The sequence below is a fragment of the Mustela erminea genome, chromosome 18, assembly GCF_009829155.1.
Source record: "Mustela erminea isolate mMusErm1 chromosome 18, mMusErm1.Pri, whole genome shotgun sequence".
NCBI classification, from domain to species: domain Eukaryota; kingdom Metazoa; phylum Chordata; class Mammalia; order Carnivora; family Mustelidae; genus Mustela; species Mustela erminea.
The window spans coordinates 51,792,330-51,804,518 of NC_045631.1; the positions used below are offsets into that span (position 1 = coordinate 51,792,330).

The 12,189-nt window shown below is 42.0% G+C and overlaps 1 protein-coding gene across 8 annotated transcripts in view; it reads left to right on the plus strand.

Moving 5' to 3' along the window:
• The window catches only part of KCNJ16 (potassium inwardly rectifying channel subfamily J member 16), a 53,245-nt gene that overhangs the window by 20,711 nt on the left and 20,345 nt on the right, over nt 1–12,189 (plus strand). For 2 of the 8 annotated variants that reach the window (XM_032320768.1, XM_032320772.1), the window contains exon 1: nt 8,001–8,387. The exons of 5 other annotated variants lie outside the window; for them this stretch is intronic. The gene's annotated coding sequence lies outside the window, so the exon portion shown is untranslated. Of the gene's footprint in view, nt 1–8,000; nt 8,388–11,560; nt 11,607–12,189 lie in introns of those variants that run through there. One more of the 8 variants, XM_032320766.1, reaches the window with a different exon arrangement.

A 12,189-nucleotide genomic window follows, 5' to 3' on the forward strand; every position in this document is an offset into this window, starting at 1 on the left:
CAACTTTGTTTCTTAGAGTGTAGATAAAACTACATTTAAAATTGGTTAACTCTTGGGGTGCCTGGGTGACTCAACTGGTTAAAGCCTCTGCCTTCGGCTCAGGTCATGATCCTGGGGTTCTGGGATTGAGCCCCGCATCAGGCTCTCTGCTCAGCGGGGAGCCTGCTTCCTCCTCTCTCTCTGCCTGCCTCTCTGCCTACTTGGGATCTCTCTCTGTGTGTCAAATAAATGAATTAAAATAAAATAAAATAAAATAAAATTGGTTAACTCTGAAGGTGCTGTAAGGCACACGGCACAGCTTGCCGAAGAAGGTAGCGCAACTTCTCTTCTCGTCTACATCCTATTACAGTCAAAGAAAACACCTGACACTGAAATGTTCATTTTACAGACATGCCATGAGCACATTTAATTTCTGAATCAAGCAAAGGAAAAACTCTTGGGCACTTTGTGTGTGTTTTTCTTAATATAATCACAGAATCAGAGTTAACCATTTAATCCCAAATGAGACATGACCTCATGGGGTTTGGTCCTTGACTGAATTTCGGAGTTCCTCAGAAGGACCGCATGGATTGTGTTGCCTCAGTGTTCCTGTCTCCTCGCTGATGTCCGGGATTTGTTTGGGGTGGAGATCGGGGGGGTCTCCAGCCAACGTTTTCAGAGTAAATACTTGTGGGAATTTCACTGTTTTTGTCACAAAAGCCATTTAGTAGTCAGTCTGGAAATAAAGACTGGAATGATTTACCTTGTTAAAATTCTTCAGTCATGAAGCTTTTGTTATGTATGGTGGGTTTCATTAGAAATTAGAGGAACAGGGGGTGCCTGAGTGGCTCAGTCGTAAAGCATCTGCCTTTGGCTCAGGTCATCATGCCAGGGTCCTGGGATCAAGCCCTGCATCGGGCTCCCTGCTCGGTGGGAAGCCGCCTTCTCCCTCTCCCACCCCCGCTGCTTGTGTTTCTTCTCTCACAGTGTCTCTCTCTGTCAAACAAATAAATAAAATCTTAAAAAAAAAAATAGGGAAGAAAGAAATTAGAGGCCAGGTCATTAGAGGGAAGTGGGATGACCTATTGGGGACATCTGGAACACTTTCTCACAGTACAGGTACGCTCGTAGATCCTTGATGTAATGTCACTAAGGAAGGGGCCCTTGGTGCAGCCCCACATCACCTATGTCTCAACTTCCCTGCCGTCGCTTTTTCAAATGTTCTCCATTCTCCTTCAATCTCTTTATTCTGTCTCCTCGCCCCAGGGTCTCTTTATCTAACCAGAGGATAAAGTCACAAACCTGTTGCAACCCAGCCTGGAGGCTTGATTCCAACTGCATCTGCGTTCTTTCCATGGGCTCATCCCTGACTGTTCCCCATCCCTCCACGAGGGAGCTCCTCCTTTCCCTGTTTTTTCCCCAGTGGATTTCAGATCCTTATAGATTCAGACTCCCAAAGATCTCTCTGAGCTGTTCCCTTTGCTGTAGTTCCCTGGGTTATGCAATACCTCTCTTCCTGCCTCCCCTATCAGATGTCTGGCCAATCCATTCCCACCAGCACCGCCAGAATATCTTCTCTAAGTGCTAATCAGATTGGCTTACTCCCTCGATCAGAAGCCTTTAATTCTTCCTTAGAACAAGCAACATTCTTCAACCTGACTTACTGGGTACTGCTCAGCACCCCAGCTCTGTCTTTCTCATGCGTCTCGCCATCCTGCATCCAGGATGGAGCCAAAGAAGCATTTTTATTTTTCCTGCGAATGCTTATTCAGTGCTAACACAGTTTGTCTCAACCAGTTGCATGCGGTATGAATAGAGTAAGGGTGGAAATTACACCCTTGGGGAAACGGGACTCACGAGTCCCTACGGCAGAGCGGATTCACTGGAGAACAAAAACAAACATATCCGTGGCTTTAAAGGAAGTAGGAGCCTATCCAAGAGTGAAAAGGGCTAAACAAGAAAACAAATTTATTCACTGTGGAATTTGGGGGATTTTGTTTTGTTTGTTTGTTTGTTGTTGTTTTGGATTTTTTAGAGGTTGGGGAGTGGCAAAGGGAGAGAGAGAATGTTAAGCAGGCTCCAGGCCCGGTGCAGAGCCCGATGTGGGGCTCGATCTCACGGCCCTGAGAGTATGACCTGAGCCAAAATCAAGAGTGAGATGCTTACCCGGTGGAGCCACCTAGGCGCCCCTCATTGTGGAATTTTAAGTTGAATATTTATAGTTTCCTTTAATGCACAATAAGGACTTGATACATGCTTGCTGAATTATATGGAAACATTTAAAACTTTAAATCATGTTTTGTAGTATCCCTCCTGCAGTTATTTTTAATCCAGTTCTCCATTCCATAAAAAACACACACACAACTTAGTGGTACCTATACTTAAGCTTAGTGGCATATAATAATTGCTAAGTGGTGTATATAATTTAATGAGAAGGTACCCCTAATATATCAATTTTGCAGTTGATTTTATTTCCAGTGGAGATACCAGTTTTTCTTTTCTGACCCAAATATTAGAGACTAGAGGGTTTCTCTGTGACGTGGTGTACTTCCCCCATTCATTGACAGTTTGACGTTGAATTTTGAGGGAATTGGACCTTTGAAGTAGAGTTTTGAGTGGAATCTGGACGACTCTGGGCTGGTCAAACATCACCTCAGTAATTATGAATTAAAAATATATCACGTGTTAAAAGAGACCTTCAGAGGAGAACAACAGAACATTGAGCAGATATGAAAGCCTAGCTTATCTTACAGCACTCTGGGTGAGCAGATCCTACCAGCCCAGGAGACCCAGGAACCCCTTATCAACCTCACCTTCTGAGACATCACATTGGTCACTTGAAATCAACCACGGTTAGAGCATTTACACTATGGAAGTTGGTAAACTCTCCTGGGAAGTCCTTTGTTTTCCTCAGAGAGCCCTATTAAAATTTGCCAGCCCATCGTTGCTTATAAATAAGTTGACTAAATGTCTCCGCAGTCCTGGTTGACCCCTGTTGTCTTAGTGACTCGTCATTTTAGCGTTTGTCCCCACCTTTTACGCTTTCAGAAGTGACAAATTAAATACACACCGTGTGAACCAGAAATAGTTGGTGGCTTTGGAGATTTTTTCACTGGAAAAAGTGAAGACTGAGTAGGAAGAAACAAATGGGAGATTTCTATCTGACATTGTCTGAAGAATTTGCTGTCGGAAGTAGTACAAGACTTGTTTTTCAGAGGCACAACAGGAGGACAGGAAAGCCTTGTGAAAGCTAAGGGGAGACATTTTATCTGAGTTTAAGGAAGGACTTCCTCATTGGTGGCTTGACTCATCTTAAAACAGGAACAGAACACATGAGGGCTCAGTGAGCTCCTTGTCAATGACAGTACTCAGAGATACAGGGTCAGCTCCAGGGGATCTGGTAGAAAAACTCAAGAAATGATGTCTTGTTGTGTTAATGCCCTCTTGAGGATTCATATTTTGAGTTGAAGCCTCCTCTCACGGCATGTGACTCAGACGTCTATTTTGGCAATTTCCAAGGGGGTCTTTGCTTGGTAATGTGTGTTTTGTAATTAGTACAACAATCAGCTGGGAAAATAATTCCTTTGAATTAAAAAAAAAAAAAATAACCCCAAACAGAAAGCTTATGAAACCTCATGTTCAGTTGGAGAATTAAATAATTATCACTAATTTGAGAGGAAATACATGCTCACCATCTTACACAGATTTATTTCTGATTCCAAAACTCGACTAGGGTACTCTACTTCAGCACAGTTTGACCAAAGAGAAGAACATAAGTCAATGAGTGTCAGATAATTTGAGTATCAGAAATAGTGGGAGAGCCTGCCATAAGCAGTGGGAGAGGAACACACCGGTGAGTAGCGGGGACTTCGAGCACTTTCTCTGTACCCTATAGTAGCCAGGGTTAGGATAACAGGAAGCCCTTAGGCCAGCAAAAATGGCACCTGTGACGTTTGTTTGGGTCTCTCTGAAGGCATGGTTTCAGCAGGGGCTGAGGTTACAGGAAACTACCCAAAATTGTCCACTGGGTATGGAAAACCAGGTTAAAATAAACAGTTCTGCCCCTTACCTACTCTAGTGTACCTACTATACTGTACCACATAGAAGTCAGACTTTTTCTTCCTTATCTCAGATGATGACTTCCCTGAATTAGTCAGGTAGATTATCATATGGATTATCGTAAGAATCGTTTGTAGGGGTTTTCTCCTAGACCAATGCCTTTCATTTACACACCTCTAAGCTTACCACAAATGATACTGCCCATCCCTTCAGCGATGCAGTTTCCTCCAATGCTTTCCGTATTTTGTTTGACTTCTTGCCAACGAGAAAACTGTACTCTGATCTACCAAACCACATGAATCTCTCTTCACAGTCTACCAATTGGACTGTTATGTAACAGCACAGAAATGGCAAATATTACTGCCTGATATTTCTTAAGTGCCTCACCAATACTCATTCGTTTCTACCTGCTGAGAGCTACATGAAAGATTCTTCCATTATCTTTTATAGATGAGAGCACTGAGGGATGAGTGCCTAATAAAGTAGCTAGAGATATCTTCTAATCAACAGGGTTATAAATCTCAGCTCTTAGGATGTCATCTCTTACTGTAAAGATAAGAACTAAGTCAACCTTAATATGATTCTCTGAAACCCAAGGTTGGCAGTCATCCTTCCGTGGAAATGTGCTTTATCCCTACCCATTTTTCTGAAGCCCATCTTTCTTCTTATGAACCTACATATGCACAGGTTCTGTGAAAGTCGATGTTCAAAACACTATAACCTTTTACACACATTTTACCTATGTACCTTCTCCTTAAGGAATTCACATTTGTTATATTTTATGATAGAAATTACATTCCCAATTTTTGAGTCCATTATTCTACTATGGATTCCATTAATGAAGAACAAAACTTGTCTACTGAGTTCTTTGAGTCTAGAACAGTGATGCTCAACCTGGAGGTGAGGTGATTTTTCCCCCCAAGGGACATCTGGCAATGGACACATTTTTGACTGTTACATCAGGGGTTGGAGTCTAGTGGACAAAATGGAGGGATGTTGCCAAACACCCTGTAGGCACAGAACATCCTCCCACAACAAAGAATTATCTGGCTCAAATGTGAAGACTGAGAAACCCAGGTCTAGGATATTCTGTACATTTACAATGATTCTGTTGAGGACATTTTATGCACTTCCTCAGTAGTACCATAAAAGTTATAAAAACTATATGCATATAAAATTAAATCTATCATTATTAATATATCAGTCTGTCAAATTAAGTAGACTCAATTTATATGTCTTATATTTTATTCTCTCAGAAGGCTGAATGGTTTATAAAGGACACAGATTCATAATTTAGTCTTAAATGTGACTCTTACAGAAAACGGTTATAATAGCAATGAATTCCATTCATTTTTTTTTAAAGTTTTTACTTAAATTCCAGTTAGTTAACGTACAGTCCAATATTAGCTTCAGGGGGACAAAGGGATTGAACACGTGCCTAGAACACCTGGTGCTCATCCCAGCCAGTCCCCTCCTTCATCTCCATCACCTATTTCCCCCCTCCCCCCACCCACCCACCCCCCTCTGGTAACTACCAGTCTGTTCTCACATTTAAGAGTCTGTTTCTTGGTTTCCCTCTCTCTTTCTTTTTTTATCCCCTTTGTTCATTGGTTTTGTTTCTTAAATTCCACATATGAGTGGAATTTATGGTATTTCTCTTTCTCTGGCTGACTTATTTTGCTTAGCATTATCCTCTCCAGCTCCATCCACGTCATTACAAATGGAAAAGCTTTGTTCTTTTTTATGGCTGAGTAATATTCCACGATGTATAAATGCCACTTCTTAGAAGAAGATTTAATTTTTTAAGATTTTATTTATTTATTTGACAGAGAGAGAGAGAGAGAGAGGAGAGTGAGCAAGCGCACGCACAAGCAGGGGGAGGGGCAGGCAGAGGGGGAAGCAGGCTCCCTGATGAGCCAGGAGCCCAATGAAGGGCTCCATTCCAGGACCCTGGGATCATGACTCAAGCCAAAGGCAGACGATTAACTGACTGAGCCACCCAGGTGTCCCCATTCAAATTTTTTTAAGAAACACGTGTTAAGCATAAATTATATATCAAGTAATGTTCTAGGTGAGTGAATAGTTGAGGATGTAGCTGTGATTAAGTTGTAGATCAATGTTAGGTTATTAATGTGGGTTTTATATTTCCTGTAGATTATATCATGTTACACAATTATAAAAACAGTTGTATTTCAGTTGAAATTAAGTGGAGTATTTTACAAAATGTAGGAGAGAAATAGGAGAGAAAAATATTGAGAGAAAAGAGTTGATTATTCACTTTTTACCCAGTTAGTTGAAACTGGCGTTTAGTCATACATCGTGCACAGAGCAGACCTAGTTGTAAATCCAATAATAGTATTCTATTCTCTCCCTATGATTTTGTAATGAAACTTTGAGGTCACACAAGACACGTTCTTCAAATCTTCTGAAAGTACTTATTTGTAATGGAAACAACACACAGAACTAATTGTAGGACATGTACTTTATTTAAAAAATCAGTAAGTTGGCGCCATCTTAAGTGACCAATCATAACACCTCCCATATTAAAATAAAAGAAAGCAGAAACTCTTTCTCTGAAAAATAAATCCTTGCTGCTCCCTATATCTCTTCCCATCCTTCAAGCATTTTCCTACTCCATTTGACAGCAGGGATCCCTACAAATGGGATACATATGGTTTCCACTCCTTCCCACCCTGTTCCTACCTGTTCCTGGTCTCATCAAGCATCTGATTCTAGGACGCTATTGAGCCATCTTTCATCAGTCACCAGTGATATCATGTTGCCACAACCATTGGTCAACTCTTCCTTCTCCTCCTGACCCATCATTAATCTGTGACGCAGATAACTCCCTTTTCCTTATCATACTTCCTTCACTTCATACCCCATCTGGAGGTTTTCTTTCTTTTTTTTCTTTCTTTCTTTTTTTTTTTTAAGATTTTATTTATTTATTTGAGAGAGAGACAGTGAGAGAGAGCATGAGCGAGGAGAAGGTCAGAGGGAGAAGCAGACTCCCCGTGGAGCTGGGAGCCTGATGTGGGACTCGATCCCAGGACTCCGGAATCATGACCTGAGCCGAAGGCAGTGGTCCAACCAACTGAGCCACCCAGGCATCCCCATCTGGAGATTTTCTTTCAACTTCAAACAGTTCACCTTCTTGGTCCTCTTTGTAGGATCTTCCTCATCTTCCTAACCCCAGCTTGGGTTGCCCAAGAGCTTGATCACTGTCATTCCTTTCTTTTCTAACTATTCTCACTGCCTGTCTGGTCTCACCTATGTTCATGATTTTATGAATAAGTACATACTATATATGTATAGACAACCTCTACTTCTAGACCTCTCCCCTCAATTCCAGAGTATTATATTGTCTTCCTGACATTTTCACTGGGTTGCCAGAGAGAATATCCAGTTACCACAAGAATACCTCAACTTCTAGATCCCTTCTCTCCCAGTTCCATTATCTCAGTAATGGCACCAGTATTTGCTTAATTACTTATGTATGTCCACATTTTTATGACCAGTTCATTCCAAATGTTAAGACTTCTCGATAGATAAAAATGGGCATCGAGTAAGAAATGTGTTCCCTCCCTGATCCCAGACTTAGAAGCAAACAAGCCAGAAAACAAAACCAGTTTCTCAGAAAAAGATTTAAGCTCTAGCTTTGGAACCACTACTGAGGTTGTCAGTGGTCATCTAGGGGCAGACATTTTCCTGGAACCCAAATGCAATGATGTTGGGCAAGATGCTGTTTGCCTTAGGTATAGGATTACATAGACAGGGTGTGTGTTTGCACAGAAAAATCTTTACGGCGAAAATAGAGCACCTACAGCTAAGAAGAACATACTTGGAAGAAGTTGTACGAGTCCGGGAGGTGTGAGTAAGAGAAAATTCAGCCTTCTGGAACAGTAAGAAGTTTAGGGGGCCATTTGTGACCACTTTGCGATTTGGGGAGATCCTTGTTGTTGAATGAGGTCACAATGGTCTGATCACAAGACAAAGATGTAGATGGGCAGGGAGGAAGACTATTCCTTCTCGATGCTTGTATTCTGTAAGCTGCCATTGGCAAGACTGTCTACTACGTGTAGGCATGGGAACCAGTTAAAGAAAGTGTTGATTCACTAGAGTGAAGCTGAGAACTCACTGGCCTTTGTGTGTGGTGAATGTGTCCGGAAAAGCAAAGAAGGACGAGATTCTCCTGTGGGGTTTCTCATCTCCATGGTGGTAGGTGCTGACAGCTTCAGAGGGGGCAGGAAGGAGCAAAGAGAAAGGAGCCTGGGATGCATAGTTGCAGTGCTCAGAGGAGAGGAAAAGGACACCAGGTTTGTGTCTGAACTTCATTATCTGGAACTAAGGTAAGACCATTTAGCGGGTTACAGAATAATCCAAGCCTCAATGAATTGCTTGTCTGATCTTGAGCTCATTCTTGCTTGCATGTATAGGCACCTGAAGGGTGCTTCCTTTGGCTCTTAAATGCCCTACCATCTATGGCAGGGAATAGTCTTTCTTTCTCTCATATAATCTCTGGGGAGAGCTGCACCGAACAGATTAAGAATGTGAGTGCCATTTATAGATCAGTGAAGGGAAGTAACATTCGGGGAGAGAGAGACTGAAAGCATGATGACTTAGCCAGCTGAACATTACTTATTGCCGGGGGTTGGGTTGGGTTGGGGTGGGGTGGGGGGGGGCGGCATGGAAAAGGATGAGTCTTTAACCTCCGGTGGAAACAATCATTCATAAAACCCTCTTTTTTGAAGGTCTCTGTCACCCTTCTACTGTTTCAAAGTGACAACAAAGTGGCATCAAGAATTTGAAAGGCCGTGTTAAAACATGCTGTCTTTGATTTGTAATTCATTGCGTCCTTACCACTAAAAATAGAGACGGAAATACTGGAAAGTCGTGCTAGGAGAAAAAAAAAAAAAAGCTGCTAAAAGTTAACTCCAGTACATGATAATCTTCTCAAGCTGTTAAGTCTGATGAGGTACAAAACCCCTGAGCCTTCTAACTTTTTAAGGTTTTCTTCGACTCCTTGTTGTCTTTCGATTTGCAGTCTGTACCGTCGCTATGCAGTAAAGAGCCATCTGTTCCATTCCGTGCCTTCAGCATCCCATTTGGCCAGGGGAAGGAGCAGAGGCTGAGATAATACAGGTCATCTACCTGGAAATTCCAAGATTGCAGAGGTGCATGGCCATGGCACATAAACATGCCTTATTGATGAAACTCCTGAAGCTTTTCTTTTAAAAGCCGCTTCCCCTGCTCTTTCTTTAATTTTAATGAGCCTTGACATAATGCTGAGAGTTTAGGAGCTAGGGATAATATCCCCAGAAGTCCTGAAAGCCCATGATCCTGCAGGTAGAGCCCCAATTGGCTGCTTATCAGAAGCACGACCTTCCTGAGTTACCTAGCTTCTCTCTGCCTCCTTTTCAGACACCTGTAATAAGGTCTGTCTCTGAGATATCACTGAGTCTCATTTGATAGGGTATCTGGCACCCCGTGAGCACAAGCTACGTAGAGACAATGGTTACTGGCTCTGTGTTAGAGAGGGGGGGAAACTGATGTGGACGTGATAGTGGATTACAAACTAAGTCACAGTAATATCTCAAATGACTTCACTCCAAGGAGCATCTCCTCCGGTTTTCAGGCTTGAGAGAAGTCTGGCCGATTGCAATTTTGTCAGAAGGAAGATAGGCTACTGTTGCATTGTCAAAGGTATACCAGCCTCTACCTGCTTCTGACTTGGTTTTCTGACCAGCAGTATTGAACATTCAGACATCCACATTCTAGCCCTGGGCCTCCCCTCTTTGAGGAGCCGAGTTTCTGCAGCCCAGTGATGCGGGGCAGGTCAGGGAAGATATGTTGGGTGGGCACGATGGGTGATGAAAGTCAACAAGAGAGTGAGGGCCCAGGATGTACTTTTGTGTAGACCTAGTTTAATGACGACAAATCAGTCACTTCACATTTCGATCTCTTGCAATCAAAACTTCTGTCTCTGTCATGGTCACAGGAGCAGCTTCAAATCAGCTGAGGCAAAGTTCCTAGTTTGTCCAAGTGCTAAGCTCCGGGTGAAAATTCCTGACATTATGGGACACCTACTCGTTGGCAATGCTATCTGATTTAATTCTCTGAATTACCCTTTTTAAAAGGAGGAGATCAAAGACAGAAAATAACTACTCTGAATTCAGCTAGGTACGTGGTAGAGATGAGATGCAAAGAGAAATCAGTCTGACTCCAGTAGTCAAATCTAACAGATTAAGGCAAAGGCACTACTTTGTTTCCATTAAATAAATAATGTATCTGGAATGATAGATTGTGATAGGAACCTGATAAGGCCTTTCTGAGACCAGACCATCAGAACCTGAGTTTGGTTCACCTATAAGAGACGGTCTGCCCAATCTCACAGTAGGACTCAGGGGCATCTTGGAGCACAAGGGTGAACTGATCCAGAGGCATCTCCTGCCCTTGGAAACTTCCCTGTCAACCATTACCCTGGGTTTCTCTAATTTGTTTTACTAAGAAGAATCCCATGATCCAAGCTGAGGCTGTGTGTGTGTGTGTTTGTGTGTGTGTGTTTAGTTTAGGGCATGCACAGAAATACAAAATGAAAATAAAAACAGATCAGTGAAAAATTTTTAAAAAGTGCAACAAAAAAATCTCAGTATGATCTTTCCTATTTCTGTGACAATATGGCTTATAAGAATTTAAAAAAATCAGACGACTCAAGTGTGTTTACTTTAATGAGACAATGAGGTCTTTCAGACACTTTATTTTTAATCCTCTTGGCCAGTCTTTCATTACAATTCACCTTATAGATTTGGGGTAGATGCTATTTACTAGTTAATGAAACACGACACAAAAATCCTTAAATCTTTGAGCAAGAGACCTTCAAAGTTACATGGTTGAAACTTCCTAACAAGTTCAGAAAATGTCTGTCTATTCTTTAAGCTGTCATCCAAATTCTGAGTAGAGAGTCCTAATCTTTTTTTTTTTTTTAAGATTTTATTTATTTATTTGGCAGAGAGAGAGAGATCACAAATAAGCAGAGAGGCAGGCAGAGAGAGAGGGAGAAACAGGTTCCCTGCTGAGCAGAGAGCCCCATGCGGGACTCAATCCCAGGACCCTGAGATCATGACCTGAGCCGAAGGCAGAGGCTTAACCCACTGAGCCACCCAGGTGCCCTGAGAGTCCTAATCGTCACTCAATTATTAGAAATACTAACAATAAAAATATTCTTCTCAATGCGGGTATTAAATTTACTTCCCTGTCCATCCCACACCCAGACCCCCACCCTACCTTCTGTGGCATCACACAGCAAATGTCTTTCTCTCCTGATGAATAGAGATGTCCCATCTCTGAAATTCAGCCTATGAGCTTCTTGGAGCAGAGGCATGTGATGACCTCAGTACAATTAGTTCACATACAGGAAAATAGTTGGTACTCAGCAAAGGTTTTGAACACATGACTCTATTATATTTCTTTGATGTTTTCTTCTTTTCCACTTCCTGCTGTGCTCCACGTCTTACCTTGATAGTGACTTCTAAGGAGGAAGATATCCAGAGTTGAACATCACATTTCAGGTATGAATTGTCTCCAGTGGAAGAAAATTTGACAACTTTCACTAGAAATTCTGTGTGGGTGAAAATATTTTCTTTGCATCTTTGTCTTGATTTTCTGGAAGAGATACGTTTTTAAGCTCATTTAATCTTTCATACTGCTCACCTCTTGCTGACCTTCTGGGCTTGAGACAGATCAGCTTTGAAGGAAATCATTTACTTATATTTCCCTGCTGTGAATTACTTTGGTCTCTAGAGCTAAGGGCATTGACCCTACATGAGGGTCCCTCTGCTCCAGGTTTTGAGATGGGTCAATCCATAAAGCACCTAAGGGGTTCTGGAACACACCTTACGGGACTTACCCAGTATCTCTTAGAGTTAGCTCTGCCCTGAACTTGTGCCCAGCTGTAGTGACTGAATTTCCTTTTTTTCCTCTGTGATCAGGTCCAGAGATCGACTTTCATCCTGATTCTGTCTCTAATAGCTCCTCTTCTCATTAAGGTTTCAAACTTGAGTAGTAGAATGTGATGAATCTCTTGTAGTCTTTTTTTCCCCCAACATTTATTCTCTGTGTGACCCTGGATGGGGCTACCGAACTAGTTCAGCT